The sequence below is a fragment of the Falco rusticolus genome, chromosome 5, assembly GCF_015220075.1.
Source record: "Falco rusticolus isolate bFalRus1 chromosome 5, bFalRus1.pri, whole genome shotgun sequence".
NCBI classification, from domain to species: domain Eukaryota; kingdom Metazoa; phylum Chordata; class Aves; order Falconiformes; family Falconidae; genus Falco; species Falco rusticolus.
In genome coordinates this window covers 22253377-22265905 of record NC_051191.1, presented here as the reverse complement: position 1 = coordinate 22265905, position 12529 = coordinate 22253377, and the positions used below count along the sequence as shown (strand labels likewise).

Sequence of the window (12529 nt, the reverse complement as noted above, 5' to 3'; positions counted from 1 at the left end):
CAAATGCAAATCACCTAGGGATTAAAGCACAACCTTATTCTCCACACTAGTAGAGAGGGAGAAGACAATCTTCTCTTCAACTCTTTGACCTGGACTAAGTTCCTGATTAAGCTTTAAACCAGCTGTCAGTTTTATACCAACAAACAGAAAAAAAAGCCAGTCAGCATTACATGATCTTCTTCACAAGAGCTTATATAGCTTACTGCAGTTATACATATTCACAGACTAACAGTAATGCTGGCTGATCCTGGAGTGTGTCAAACATCCCCGTCCTGTTCTGTGACATCCTGAGAGTGATCGTGTACCTAGCATTTTATCAACCTGAAAAATTTGTACTAACTGCTCGATAGCTATACTACAAGTTGGAGAAAACAAGGTGCAGAAATCCTGATAAATATTTTATGGGGCTTTGGAAACAACTTTCAAAAACTGAATGGAGAGTGAAGTCCCTTCTACAGGATGCTGTTGGCAAGTTAGACAGGCTTAGACAGGGTCTCACACTTTGTAAAAGCTCTAGGTTGGATTCTCAAATCACACTGATAAATCAGATTTTTGTTGGGTACACACTTCGTGCGACCCTACTGGATTCTTGTGGACCAACAAAGAATTTAAGCCACCAGATTTAAAGGTAAAATTGCAATTTGACCCTGGCGTAAGTGACATTAGAACCAGGCCATTCAGGTCTTCTAGTATTCTATATGGGACTGTGCAAGCTTTAGAATAATTTATGCTCTGTAGGACAACTCCACAGGAGAGTTGTGTTTGCACAAAACATCCAAATAGCTCTTTCTTTAAGTGCCAGTATATCTCCTTACACTTTCTTAATTTCCAGATTCAGCTCCACTTATGTAACACAGACTACTGAACTGAATGATACCACTATTTGTAGTGCATTTCTTTGCTTTTGGCTTTCCAGTCTGATTTAATACTTCGCTTTGTCATAATTTAATTAAGTATAAAAACATTAAGTGAATCCAGAAAGATACCTTACCTCTGCATCTTGCTTTAGATTCACTCTTTCAGTGATAAAATTAGAATCTTACTCCTAGACAAGTCATCAACATTTGCCTAAAAAACTATTTGTAGAAGCTTATAAGTAGGTCATCAGCACAAGTAACCCAGACGAACATCCACAGTGATTAGAAAAGCATCTCAGCTCTGGGACGAAAGTCTTATTTTAATGTACTTGATACAAATGCCATTTTTCTTGGTTTTAGTTTTGGAACAGTAAAGCAATTGGTGGCTTTTCTATTTTGAAGTGTGTTTAGTGTTTTATATGTAATGCAGGACTCCAGCAATACTGAGAGTAGCAGTGGACGGCATCCTTCTTTTAAAAAAAAGCAATGAGCAAAATAACCACAGGAATTAAAAGTATGAAACACTCTAACAGAAAACAAATTAGCTTGCACTGCTTTTCAGGTAGTAAGTTTATTAGGAAGGATTGCATGTATTGTTACTGATTTCACTCAAAGAGTGAACATTAAAAAAGTACAATTTTCCTACTACCCTAATTGTGAGTAAAAGTCACCTAATGTGTAATTTTCCCCAATATAACTGGGGATGTCGTATTTTCTTGTAACACTTGCATTTATCTACATAAAAAACAGCAAAAGGTGTCACAATGATTTAGCTGTATCTGAAGAAAATGAAAAAAAGTCATTTTCCTAAAACATGTATTTGATCAGGTGGGTTATGTGCTTTTCAAATTGTTTTCATGCATATTTAATCAATGTGAGACATATGCAAGCTGAAATAAGTAAAGGTCTGTGTCCCAGGCTGTTCAGTTTCAGAGTCTTCTGATTGAGATTCTTTAAAGCTGAATTAATTATTTTAAAAAATGAACTAAAATAACCTTCAGCAGGTGGCATAAACCGAGAAAAAGCCAAAGAACTCACAAACTGCCAGCAAACACTTAGTTCAGTTCAATACAGTATCAGTAAGATACCTAGTTTTTCAAGAATTGCTTGGTTTTTATCAAAATTGCTGAAAACTGGGATGTATGGGTAAAATGATGTATGGAAATACTACAATAACCTGGGGGGGAAAGCCCCCAAATCCAATGCCCCCTACCCCCCACCCCTAAATCCTCCCTACACACTGGCACAGAGAGACACTTTGTCACACCCACATGTGTATCTCAGCAGATATGTGTGCCTGGCACACACAGAGATGAAAGATACGTACCCACACACCTCTAGGTCTACACAGAGTAAAATAAACACTGTCTAGGAATAAAACCACATTCCTATGGATTTATACATATAACGCATCTGTGTGCATCCAAGCAAACATAAACATAGATACACACATGTACACGCCCAGAGACATAGGAACACAGGCAAGGCACATACATGGGCACAAGCAACTCTAGAAGCACACGCATATACCTATACAGCTAGATGAATACTCACATGGACAGATAGTTATACAGACATACATGAGGAACAGTTTACATTGTCTCTATCATCCCTGCTAATTTCTCCTTTCTTTTTGAAGCCTTCCAATTTTAGGATCCTGGAGTGAGCCAGGTCCCTGCAGGGAAGATACCTCAGGAGGAGCAAAGCACTTCCCGTTTCTTTAAGGTTTCTTCCCCACCTTCTCCCCCTCTCCCGCAGCAGCAGATCCAGGGAGATGAGCTAGGTACCCAGCACGGCTCTCCCAGCTGCTGGGTTGGCACTCTCCACCCCACCTTATGAAGGGTATAGGACGGCAAGCTAAAGATCTCCTTGCTTCACCCCCAAAGCCTGCCTCTGCAGGAGCAGAAACCTCTGGGCAACATCTGGACACAGCTGCCTTGCCTTGGGCGAGCTAGCCCCCTTTCTCCACCCCTACCCCCTACCCCCCTACCCCCCCCCGCCAGCTGCAGACTACAGGGGTCCCCCTGCACCCTACCTGCCCTCTGCAGGTGTGAAAGCCCTGCGCCCCAGCCCCAGCTTCTCCTGGCCCCTGACTCCTGTCAGCAAACCGTTTCGCAAACCACCAGCTCCAAACTTTTTCCCTGGCTGCACAACCCGCAGTCCTCCGGGCAGCGGCTGCAGCTTCTCCGGAGGGCAGCATGGGGGTGGTGGGGGGGTGGTGGTGGTGGGGGTGGGTTGCGGGCTGCAGGGACCCGAGATGCTGCAGGGTGTGAAATGTGAGGACTGGGATATGGGATGCAGGAATGTGAGGACCGCGATGCACAGCTCCGAGATGCCAGGATGCAGGGAGCAGGATGTGGGATGAAGGGACCCAGACCCGGGATACCAGCCCCCAGCTCCTTACCGTGCAATGAAGGTAGGTCCTGGCGAGGGTCTCCAGCTGCTCCCGGGCATCGCGGGCCTCTGATGTGCTCGTTAAACATCCACCGGGGAATCTCAGCCCCCAAACTTGTGTGAGCTGCTTCCGTCTGGGAACAGTCACGCTTTCTCCCCCCCACCTTGGATCGGATCCCGATGGAAACTCATCAAGGCCTCCTAAGCGGTCAGAGGTAAGGCTGGGAGGGAAGGGGGAGAAAAAGGAGGGCAACGGGAGGGAGAGACTGCGATCAGCAAGCGATGGCCCCCTTCTCTTCCCCTCTCCTCTGGAGCACACGCTTCCCGTTCCTCCCAGCAACTTCGGCTCTCCTTGGCCAGGCAGCGCCTGGTACCAGCTCTGTCAACTGGGGGCCCTTTTCGCAGCCTCGCATCTTTCTAGATTTCCTCTGCTTTCCGGGCAAAGGGGGTTGGTGCAAAGCTTTAGATTAGGAGGCGACCTAGAGTTGCAAAGACAAGGAGGGAGAGCCGGCTGGCATTTGCAGACTGCTTCTCCCGGTGCTCGGGGCGTGCGGTAGCTCTGCAGCCGGCGCTGCGCGGAGGGGCTGCCTGAGGTTTATTCCTACCGTTTATTCATTTACTGCTTTTTCTAGGTCTAACTTTGAAGCTGGTTGCCGCTGTCGGCGCGGCGGGCAGCGAGGCTGTGGCGAGGAGCGCTCGGACGGAGGCAAGCCGCCGTCCCCATGCTGCGGGGCTGCGCTCCCGCGGCTGTTTAACTGCGTGGGCAGGAGCGCAGCCCGGTCCCGGGGGGGAGGACACGGGGCTGGGGGGGGGGTGGGGTGGAGGGGAGGGCATGGGACACGGGGACGCTGCTGTATCCTGGCAACTCCGCATCCTTGCCCCGAGCATCCTTCCCCGCAGCGCCGTGATTGGACGGGGCCGGAGCCGGGGGATGGGGGGGGGGGGGGAGGGGGGGGGGCGGGCGGGGCCGGGACGCCCCTCCGAGGATGCTGCGCTCTGGCACTGCGACTTGTCGCATCCTCAAAAAGCCGGGAGCGGGCAGCGGGGATGAGAGCAGACGGGAGAGCCGAGACGGTTCAGGGTGTTGTATGACCGTCCTCCTGCCTTCTCTCTGCCAGGTGGCTAGATAAAATTCCGTCTGCTCTACATCTCCTAGAAAAAGAATGTATTTGTGTGCATATACACGCATACCCACATCCCAGATATACAAATATATGTTTTAACACATAGATGTATGTAAGTGAACATATATATTCTATACATGCTACCTGTATTATCTATATTCTTTATGTTCCCTCTATATGTTCTAACTCTCCCATATGGAAAGACAGAAGAAAACCAGTTACTGTGGGAAGATCATTTAGAGTGCAGCAAAGCCGGATGCAAAAGGAAAAAGCAAGCTACTTTGTGTGTTCTATATGTTTGAAAACCAAAGGTTTACATTACGTGGACTGTTAATAGGAGGTCGTGGTCCTAAATGCGAGAATTAAACACCATGAGGTGAGTGAGCCATAACAGTCAGTGTGTTGACTTCAAAGAGGGTGAGTTTAAGCTGTGCTGTGTGGGGCACTGCTGGTATTACATGTGGCTTCATTGCTTATTCTCTGCTATGGGGGAAAGCGAGCAGCTGCTTCCTGCTGGTTGGGTGTAGTATGGAGAGGGTGTCCGTAAAATCCCAGTACCTCCCTTTCCATCATGGCTTCGATTGCGACACTAAATTTCTCACCCCTAACTCTTCAGTAGGGAGAAAGCCATCATCCACTTCTCCCCAAATGCTTCTCCCCACCATCAGACTTGCTCTCAGCCCAGCTCCACGCTCATGTACCATCAGTGCTCATGTAAAGCAAGGAAAGAGGCACCGCAGTCAGGAGCTGCAATCCTGCAACTCACATGGGGCCACTATTGTTTCAGCAGCCATGGTTCGGTAAGGAATTAAGCTAACGTAAAATGAAATAAAACAACGACAAAAACCTCTGTTTCTGCTTTTTAATATTTTATGTTATTTAACATCTGCTTACTTTTGTGGTCTACCAATTAACTTTGCTAATTTTATAAGAGATTTTTTATTGGAAGCCAAGGACATTTGCCAAGATGTGCATGTTAAACTGATTCATTAAGTGCTTCAAGGTTAAGCAGGGAGCAAAAGGAGAGTCCAGTTCCTCTCAGTTTATCCTACTGTAGATTGGATTGAAATGTACATGAGACACTGCAGTAACATCAGGCTAAACTGGAGTCAATATGGAATCAGTCCTATGTCTTTCAAATCATAGCACAATTTAACAGACAGGTCTGGAACAGTCCTTTCAGTCTTGCAGGTTGATTGCCCAGAAAGACGAATGGAAGGAAGGATCTGATTCTGCATTGACTTGCACACGACAGTTACGGCTTAAAGTGAGTATGAAAATAACTTTTTGGTTGGGTAAGATATAAAACCCACTGTGTATGAAATTGGTCACCACAGGCACCAAGTGGAATTTGGATGAGATGTATTGCATGATTTGCAGCAGGCCACTTAGGGGCAAGGAGGTGACCTGGGCATTCATTGCTTTTGCTTCAAGAAGCATCCTTTGCACCGATAGTTCACTCTTTTTCCATGCCTGCTGCTGTGCAATGCCTGATAATGATCCCTAACACTGCTACTGCTTGCATTTACACCTGATTTATGGCTGATTTATTATACTGAGAAGCAGGAAAACAAAACTGAAGAGCTGACCAAGCTAAGCTGTAGGCAAAGGCACAATGGTTTCTTTCCCATTTCCTACCAGTGCTGTTCCTCAGGTGGTTCTCCCAGCAAATTGGAGTCTTGTTTTAGCCGCAGAGGAACTTACTCCAGCCTTCCAAAGCAGGATTCTGGAGACCTTATTTCAGTGTATGACTCTGGCAGAACCATCTTTATTTCTGTAAGGAAAACAACTTTGCCTTGATTCCCTTTTGGGATAGTACGCGCTACATCCAGAGGGTATTGTGAAGATGCCTGAGCATGTGCCTTCAGCCAGTCAGATGCTGACACTTACGGGTACACGCAGTGTTACCAAGCAGGGAAATCCAAAGATCTCAGCAAAGCTCTGTGCAAAGCTGTGTTTGGGTGTTACTGGGCAAAGTACTCACTTGAGGCTAAACTGCACCTTACGCTACACTTGATTGTAGGCATACCCATGGTTAGATGCAGCAATTGGGTAGTACAAGTTCTGCCAGAGGACAGCTTGGAGAAAGCAATCAACAGCCCTCAGTGTCTTTGACCTGGATCCAAAGAAGAAGTCTTTATATTAAATGTATTTGTTTATTTTCTGTCTCTGATGCAAAGATGTTAAAACAGCATTAAAAGTTTCTGGGATAGGAATATTTTGCCTTTTTGATTCATCTATTAGTGAAGTAATAGTTACAGCTACTTAAAAGATAGATTCCTTTCAGATTGAGTTCCCGCATCACGCAAAATTGAATTTGTAGAAAGCCTGATGAGCAGAAGAATTTGTTTTTATAAAATTTATGAATATGATTAATTAAAAGGCTTACGACCACAAATAAACAGATGCATATCTTTTTCTTACATGGAATTTTAGCATAAGTGTCAAGATTGTACACATGGGAACTTTCTAATTTTACATTTGGTGGCAGGATACTGTTCCAGCAAAACACTTTGTAGGGTTCCCTAACTTGCTATAAGCAGCTGTTTTGAGACACGCTCAAGTTATTTGCTGATAAAAGCCTGAAGTGATGCTTTAGAAAAATTGCAAGTATGCATGTACAGCCAGTGAGTGATCTATGGATTGGGCCCAGCCAACCTGAATAATTCATGAGGCCTATGATCTTTCCTCCTTTCCTGGGCACCTTACAGAAATGGACAGGGAATAGGGCCATGGATCAATGAGTTTTTTCTTAGCAAATTGCTCCCTGCCACTAAGTTTCCAACAGCTCTGCAGATGCTTTCATTGTGTGTGACTGGGCATAATCCCATTCTGCAGCAGCTGTCCCGAGTTAACAGTGTGGTCATCACCACAGAACCAAGCCTGGTATATCTCCACGGTTTGGGGCACACATCAGTAGCACCTAGACATGATATTGTGTTTGTTCTTCTTGAAGTCTGCCAATCTCAATGTGCAAAACACCCATTGGAAGGAAAAGGAGGGCTACTCCACCACTTTTGGGTAGCCACAGGGGTCTAGATATGTCTTCCCAACACTGTGGCCATGGCAGTCTCCATCTTTGGAGACACAAAATCAAAAATTCATAGTGGCTAATGCATAGGTCAACAAAGCCCCACGCTGCCTGGCTCATCCCTGCCTGCCAATTGTAGGTGCCATTGACATACTCCAAAGAAACAACTCAGTGGTGCAGGGCTTTCGGAGAGGCATGTGTCCCCATCTGGTAACCAGATCCACAGCTATGAAAAGTGTAAGGGGTGGTGTCACTCTGACATGCTTAAGGGCCCCATGGGTCGCTGTGGAAAATTAAGCACTGTTGTGGTGGGCAGACCCTGGCTGGGCACCAGATGCCCACCACAGCCACTTGTCACTGCCCCCTTCAGCCGGGAAGGGGAGAGAAAATACAGTGAAAGGCTCGTGGGTCAAGGTAAGGATGGGGAGATCACTCAGCAGTTACTGCCATGGGCAAAACAGGCTCGACTCTGGGAAATTAATTTATTACCCACCAAATCAGAGTAGGATAATAAGAAATAAATCCCAAACTTTAGAACACCTTCACCCCCATCCGTCCATTCTTCCTGGCCTCAACTTCACCCCTGATTTGTCTCCGTCTTCCCTCTGAGGGCACAGGGGGACGGGATGAGGTCAGTCCATTACACACTGTCCCTGCCGCTCCTTCCCCCACAGTGACAAGGCTCCTCACAGCCTGCCCTGCCCCAGCCTGGGGCCCTCCCACTGAAGATGGTCCTCTATGAACTTCTCCAGCATGGGGCCCTCCCACGGGTGCAGCCCCTCAGGCACAGCCGGCCCCAGCCAGGGTCCCCCCGGGGTCCCCAGCCCTGCCCCAGCCCAGACTCCTCTCCCCATGGGGCTACAGGCCTTGCCAGGAGCTGCCCCAGTGTGGGCTGCCTGTGGGTCACAGCTCCTTTGGGCACCCCCTGCCCTGGCGTGGGGTCCTGCAGGGCTGTGGGTGGGGGTCTGCTCCCCCATGGGCTCCATGGGCTGGGGGCACAGCCTGCCTCACCATGGGCTTCCGATGGGTTGCTGGGGCATCTCTGCTGCGGTGCCTGGAGCCCTCCTGCCTCCTGCACTGACCTGGGGGGCTGCAGGGCTGTTCTTGCACATATTCCCACTCCGCTCTTCCAGCTGCAATTGCTTTTGTGCAGTTTGTTCCTCCACTGCTGAAATCCATTGTCCCAGAGGCTCTGCCACTGCAGCTGATGGGTTCAGCCTTGGTCAGTGTCGGGTCCGGCTGGGAGCCGGCTGGCAGGGGCTCCATCAGGCATGGGGAGGTCTTCTGGCAGCTTCTCACAGAAGTCACCCCTGTAGCCCCCTGCTGCCAAAACCTTGCTGTGCTAACCTAAGAGAACTGTACCAAGAAGTGTCAATCTAGTAAGTTTCTTCTGGGCCAGGTATGGACTTTCTTCTCTCTTAACACTGACGCTTGGTTAACTTCATTATGAAACTCATCAGCTAAATGGAATGTCTTCTTTTCTTGTTAACCGGTTTTGAGGAGACTTTAGATCAATACACATAGTGCAAAAAGTCCCTATGTACCTTACTGCTAAACATGCTTATCCTCTTACAGCTGATTTGCATGGCACCATTGGGACTTGAGCAACATTATTTCCTGTCAGATGCCCAGCGATTACTTTTTCAGCTGACTGAAGAGATATTGGCCTAGCAGCAACATGGATAATATGCCATCATGTGCCGAGACATTTCAGTCTGAGCCTTTCACAGCCACAAGGACTGTGGAAACTCTTGTCTACAAGGCTCAACACATCAAAACCCTGGCCTTCACGTGGTATGGCATGGCACATCAAAGGAAGACTGCACTCAACTCTGTGCACATGCAGCAGCATCCTCCCTTCTGCCTCCACCTTCCATGTCCATCAGCATCAATATGTACTCCTCCCCAGCTCCCCTTTTTCCAGCCAACTTTCCCATATCCCTCTGCCTTTCTCACCTTCTTCCCTTTTACTCTTTAGACAGTTTGCTGCCTGCTTGTTCCTCTTGGCCATTTCTCCAGATAACCCCAAGTGTTCCTTACCCCTTCTCAGCAGAGACTTCTTTCATGGAAAAGAACCAGCAGCTGTTGTTCATCTTCATCAGCTACAACAGGCGAAAAGATCTGGCTTTGCTGTGGGAACTAGCTGCCCTCTCTCCACTTCTGCTTGTTTCTCAGAAATCAGGTTTCCCAACATACTGCTGGGGACACACACGTGACACTCAACTGTCATCCAAGTGGGGTACCTTCATAGAAATACATGAACAGCAAGGCTCCCTCCAGGTCCCTGACAGATATACAAGTATGCACACTCCACTTGCACCCCACAACCCTTCCCTAGCCAAAATCCTACTGCAGTTTGTGCAGGGATGAACATAACACAGGCTCTGCGTGATGTACGCCTGATACGTGCAGCAAACTGCAAACCACCTCCAGCTTCCATTGCTCATTACTCTGGAGTCAAGCTCCGTCAGTCTGCAGCTACTCACTCCATCATCCTGTGAGTCTGTGATATAGGAGGCGATACTTGCCTGAGAAGAGATTTGCCTTCCCCCTAAGGAGCAGGGGTCTTCCTCATACAGGGACAGGGCACAACACACTAGCACATCTCAATCTCTGCCATATTCTTTAAATTAATACATGCAGGAGACCCCATTCTACAAAATCCATACTGTTCTCTCTCTTTTTCTACTGTGTGAATAATTTGGTACCAGATACCGGAATCACCTAACACATTTTGCTTTTGACTTAGTCACCTTTTCGTTTTGTGTGTGTGTTATTATTATCTTTGTTAGTATTTCAGCTGCCAGAAATCTGGCTTCTTCAAACTACTCCTTCCTCCCCTCTGAAAACCCCCTAACAACATTTCTTCTCTTCTGAAACACATTCCCTTCCCCCACCCCTCTTCTCTGTAGGAATTACTGCATTTACATATTTTCTTTAAGGTGCTTAGGAATTATTGACAAGTTTGCTTTGTCCCTGGGGGCCGATGCAACACAGTCAAGCTGTGAGCTGCTTAAAACGTTGACTGGCTGATAGAAGAGATTGTGATTCTGAATCACACTGGCCAGGCCAGAAAACGTAGCACAGTGCTGTCAGGGGCTGTGGCACATAGATCCATTTTCTTTATAATCCTATCATACCTACGACCTACCACATACAGAGCAAGGCAAAAGATCTACATTTTCCCATTAGCTCAAGATACAGGCTTCCTGTGAAATAAATTTACTCACAGCCCCTATGCCACTTCTTTGCAAGCCTGAAAACCCTGTTTTTATTTTGTCAGTGAGTGTTTTTCAGGCTTCCTTCACACTGAGAATCCATCTGGATATACTACTGTCTAAATGTCCTGCTGAGATTCTGCTTTGCCACTACTTAAAAATGAATGGCTAAATTTATAAACAGGAAGTTTATTGTGTTTGTCTGCTGAAAGATATTCTGGATTTTATCTTGGCTGGGATTTTTGTTGTTGCTGTTTTGTTTTTTGATGTTGAAGGAGTTTGTTTTTTTCTTTTCCGCAACCATTTAATTTTAATAGCACTCCTGAAAGGAACAGTGAGTCCAGAGTTAGAAAGCTGAAATAAAAGGAATGAAGTTCCTGAAAATGAGACTGGGGGAAAGAAAAATAAAAAGAGAAAAAAAAAAACCCCAAACCAGTCTCAAGCTAATGATTTTGATTTTCCCTTAATGAAGACAAACCATTTTCCAACCAGGAAGACATACCTGTGCTTGGAAAACTGCTACTAGTACAAAATATAATTGAGCAGATGTGACAAAAATAGTACTTGGGCTATTTTAAAGCCTTTTATTGAATTTTTTTGTTTGGTTTTTTTTTTTTCAGAGTTGTTTTTTTTTTTCCAGAAGCTGTTGTCCTCCCTAATTTAAGAAAAGAGAGGAAATACAGGCAAATTGAGAGAGCTGTATGTTTTTCCTCAGCTTGTTCTATTTAAATTGCACACCAATCACCTAAACCAATGGTTAGGAGAATAACTTAAGGTTGCAAAGCAACCCAAATTTAGGAAATATGAGAATTAACATTGACAGTGGAATCTTAATTCAGCTCCCTTGTGCATGTGCATGTTGATACACTCTTTAATTGGTTTAATATTGTCTTTTTTCTTTTCCAGAAAATCCTGACACATTCAGCACCTTAAAGGAATAGGAGTCTGCACTGCTCAGTGACTTTGCCGGGTATACTGTGCACTGTTCTTACCCTGTGTTGCAGAGAGAATGATCCATTTCTTCTCCAGAAAAAAACATTCCAGTATTTTGTAAACCTTTATTTTATTTTATTTTATTTTATTTTATTTTATTTTTATTTTATTTTATTTTATTTTATTTTATTTTATTTTATTTTATTTTATTTTATTTTATTTTATTTTATTTTATTTTATTTTATTTTATTTTATTTTATTTTATTTTATTTTATTTATTATTTTTACTACATTCCTGAGGTAAGGGCTGGTATTTTGGTTTCTTTCTGAATAATTTGCATTATACCTTGAAACAGTGGCTGTTGCTCACATATTTTAAGTCTGTGCTCCGAGCTGGGTTTTATTGGGTTCTAGAGTTTGGCTGGGAGAACAATATAGTTTTCTTAGACTCATTCTCATTAAAAACTAAGTCTTTTTGTATGAAATCATGCATAGGGACAGACAATCAACATGGAAATGCATGCTGACAACTAAATTTTGGCAAAGGTATAAGCCATTATAATCAGAGCTTCATGATGGGAACAGCTCAGTAGCTACATTACTGTTCAGTATTAACCCTATAGTTCTAAGAAACTCTAATAACTTGGTATTAAATAATGAAGATAATTTGATTTAAAATACCAGTTAACATCAGCAAGGTAATGACCATACATAATCTAAACCTTATTTATACCTTCTGTCTGCAAAGCCAATTTCATGAGTCCCGTGAAATGACAGGGGAGGAGGTGGATTGCTCTTCTGTTAGTCTCTGTCTCTAAGAGGCTCTTAGCTAAATATATCATTATATTTTATAATATTTAATAATACAATATATTTTAATATACAATCCTATATTACGTATTGTATAGTATATAATATGTACTGTACATTTAATATATTATTATATATTCTTTTCAAACTTCATGAGGGTAT

At 44.9% G+C, this 12529-nt stretch overlaps 1 protein-coding gene across 1 annotated transcript in view; it reads right to left on the bottom strand.

Annotated features, from left to right (window-relative positions):
* The window catches only part of GRM3 (glutamate metabotropic receptor 3), a 113939-nt gene extending 109928 nt beyond the window's left edge, over positions 1-4011 (bottom strand). Inside the window, exon 1 of the mRNA XM_037390406.1 lies at positions 3262-4011. The gene's annotated coding sequence lies outside the window, so the exon portion shown is untranslated. The remainder of the gene's footprint in view (positions 1-3261) is intronic.
* Between the last annotated feature and the right edge of the window lie 8518 nt (positions 4012-12529).